Consider the following 4,002-nt stretch of genomic DNA (forward strand, 5'->3'; position numbering starts at 1 on the left):
AGCTCAACCTCGAAGGCGATCATTGCATTAAACATGCATTATGGGCCGACGCAAGAAGCAGGGCCGCATGTGAGTATTTCGGAGACGTGGTTTCATTCGAGACTACCTACAACACAAACAGGTATTCCGTTCAGTCGCTTATAGTTTTATGTTCGTTGAATGTACAAATTTCGGTTCACCACGGTCTGGGTGTGTATTTATGCAAGTATAATCTGGTTTTAGGCTCTTTTGTGGGCGTGAATCACTACGGTCAGTCAACACTTCTCAGATGCACGTTGATGAAAAGTGAGGACATCCAATCATTCAAATGGCTATCCGAGTGTTGGCTCCGTTGCATGGGAGGGAAGGCACCAAAAGGCATTCTTACTGACCAATGCGCATTGATTCAAAGGGCCACTGAGGTCTGCAGGCCAACAACAATTCACCGGTGGTGCATCTGGCACATCATGAAGAAGATTCCAAACAAACTAAACGGTTACAAGCGACACGACAAAATTAATCAAGATATGAACCATGTTGTTTGGAACTTGTACACAAAAGACGTATTTGATAGAAACTGGAATAATTTCATCACAAAGTACGGCCTCGAAGACAACAAGTGGCTGTCAGATAACCAAGATTTCAATTCGAATTATTTTCATGTCCATACCTTTTTTTTCCAAAACATGAACTAGTTTCGGTTCACCATACCTTATCGGTTCGGTTTATTATGCAGAGCTGTACGAGGATCGACATATATGGATTCTAATTTACTTAGATCACCACTTCTGGGCCGGGATGAGAAGCACACAAAGGAGCGAGAGCATGCATTCATTTTTCAACAAGTTCATTACACGCAACAGCTCCTTGAGACAATTCATGAAGCAATACGATAATTGCCTAGTAAGTAGAGAGCAAGCAGAGAGAGAATTTGATGCTGTAAATTTTCACACTGTGATACCGTGTGCAATAAAATCAGCAATAAAGGCACAGTTTCAGCATGTATATACCCATGAGAAGTTCAAGGAAGTTCAAGCTCAATTCAGAGGTAAAGTGAACTGTATCACAAGATCAATGCATTCCACCCTAGGTTTCACAACATACGAAGTCGTAGAGCAGGTTTTCTACTCCACATTCAACAAGTTTGTTGTCACCTACAACACAGTATTATGAGAGGTAAAGTGACAGTGCTTGCTGTTCGAGTAAAGGGGCATATTGTGCCGTCATTCCCTAAGCATACTAAGCTTTGAGCGAGTGGATAATGTGGCACCGAAATACATACTGGAACGTTGGAGCAAGAACATAAAGAGGAATTGGTGTTTCAGTCGCACAATATATGCGAATTTGCATCCGAGTCTGAGGAGTTGACCAAAATTTTGCATCGGGCATTTGACAAAGTCATGGCTGAGATGCAAGAATATCAAGAGAGAAGCAAAGAAAAAAGTTCGTTATCCCACGAAGAAGCAATGTTGAGTGATGTGAACGACCTTCAACCTCGCCACGCGTCAAAACAAGAGGCCGGCCCAAGAACAGACTTGGATCAAACTTGGAAAAAAGATCTAAAATGCCATGAAGAAAAAGAAAAAGACAGCTTTAAGCGAGGTAAAATTGACTTGCTTTCGATTAGGTAAAAATTCAGTTGTGCATTTTGCTGATATACAATTAATTATGTCTTTTGTAGTTGAACCTTTTAGACGCTGGATCATCGATTCAGTCAAGCTCCAGTCTTTACAATGCACCAGATATGAACTATGTAAGAGAGGATTATACGAGTTTTAGATTTTATTATAATATATATTTCTATTCACCCATGAGCACATTTCGGTTCGACAGGTGTACTAATTCGGTTCACCGAGATTATAGGTGGGTTAATTTCTTACTGTTGTTAGTCTTTAATGGATAGTCACTTTTTTTTGTGAAATTCTTTATTCCAAAAGTCAATTTTTTCTTTATTGTGCTATGTCATAGAGTTTAGGTGTTTCTGTGACTGAATATTGATAGAAACATTTTTTTTATAATTAGCTCTCTAAATTTCTATACATTGTGTTTGCTACTTTCGGTTTAGCAGTGTATATTCAGTTCACTGTATTTTTGGTGTTCTTAATATATTGGTAAATACACTGATTCCAATCACTGGAGAACCTGGTATAAAACAGCAGCCAGATAGTTCCAACAGACAGGACCATGAGTAATCCATCTTGAATCAGATATATACATTAACATTTAAATTAATATTGACATATATACATTTGAAAGAAGCATTGTTTGATTTTTTAAACAAGTTAAATAAAATATTGTTAATTACAACCAGTTAATCATAGTATGTCCTATTTACTATCTAAATCCCCATATGAGAATTTGCAATAAGGGCTGGAGAGGGCAGCAAATGGCTTCGAGAGTCTTATTGCTTCAGATTCCCGAATCACTTGGTCTCTGATTTTGTTCATTTTGTTCAGGAGAATGTGCAGACCATATTCATACCTGAAGCCATAATCTCGTCCTACATTTCAATTAAAAGGAATTAGTTACATAAGAAATGAACCCAACTGAAATAAGAAAAGAAAGAATTTTATTAATTTAGAAAGTACTTACTTGTGTCCAAGATTTATATTTATATCTCTTCCCGGTTTTGATCTTTTGTGGATCAATTGTTTCGAGCCATTTCATGACGTATATTCCACAATTATAGTTAAGCAAGAATTGAGTATAATACGATCAATATTCCACACCTGTGTTAGTGTTACCCGAGCCGAATGAGCCATTTGAGGTGTATTGTGATGCCTCATTAAAGGGTTTAGGGTGCGTGCTGATGCAGCATCATAATGTGGTGGCGTATGCCTCACGACAGTTGAGACCTCATGAAGTTAGTTACCCTACGCACGATTTGGAACTCGCTGCGGTTGTGTTTTCCTTGAAGGTGTGGAGGCATTACCTTTATGGGGTTAAGTTCCAAGTTTTCTCTGATCATAAGAGCTTAAAGTACCTATTTGATCAGAAAGAGCTTAATATGAGGCAGAGAAGGTGGATGGAATTGTTGAAAGACTACGACTTTGAGTTGCATTACCATCCGGGAAAGGCGAATGTAGTGGCGGATGCGTTAAGTCGGAAGTCGTTATATGCGGCTTAGATGATGCTTCAAGAGGAGAAGCTGCTCAAGGGATTCGAGAGCCTAAAAATTGGTGCTCTAGAAGTATCCGGAACTTTGTGTTTGAGCCGATTAGAGATCTCAAGTGATTTTAAGTCTGAACTCCTAAAGGCTCATCAAAATGATGAAGCGTTATGGAAGGTGTTACCGGCTATTAAGCAAGGAAAACAATGGAGAGTGTCGGAAGAAAAAGATGGGTTATGGAGATTCAAGGGTAGGATCATTGTGCCGGATGTTGGCACTTTGAGACAAGATATTCTAAAGGAGGCACACAAAAGCGGATTCTCCATTCACCCGGGAAGTACTAAGATGTACCATGATTTAAAGGCGATGTTTTGGTGGCCGGGTGTGAAGAATGATGTGGCGGAATATGTTTCAAAGTGCTTAACTTGTCAAAAGGTAAAGATTGAACATCAAAGACCTTCCGGGATGTTGCAACCTTTAGAGATTCCACAATGGAAGTGGGAAAGTATTGCAATGGACTTTGTGTCGGGATTGCCAAGGACTAGGGCTGGTTTTGATGCTATTTGGGTGATTGTGGACCGACTAACAAAGTCAGCTCACTTTTTGCCCATTCGGATGACTTACACCCTTGAGGAGCTAGCACGGTTATACATAAAGGAGATTGTGAGACTTCATGGTGTACCTGCTACTATAATCTCTGATAGAGACCCTCGTTTCACTTCAAGGTTTTGGGGTGCATTTCAGAAAGCTTTTGGAACCCGACTAAGCTTAAGCACGGCTTACCATCCTCAAACAGATGGTCAATCCGAGAGGACGATCCAAACACTAGAGGATATGTTGAGAGCTTGTGTTTTGGACCAACCAGCGAGTTGGGATCGGTATATGCCATTAGTGGAGTTTGCATACAATAATAG

The sequence above is a fragment of the Arachis duranensis genome, chromosome 10 (genome assembly GCF_000817695.3).
Source record: "Arachis duranensis cultivar V14167 chromosome 10, aradu.V14167.gnm2.J7QH, whole genome shotgun sequence".
NCBI classification, from domain to species: Eukaryota; Viridiplantae; Streptophyta; class Magnoliopsida; order Fabales; family Fabaceae; genus Arachis; species Arachis duranensis.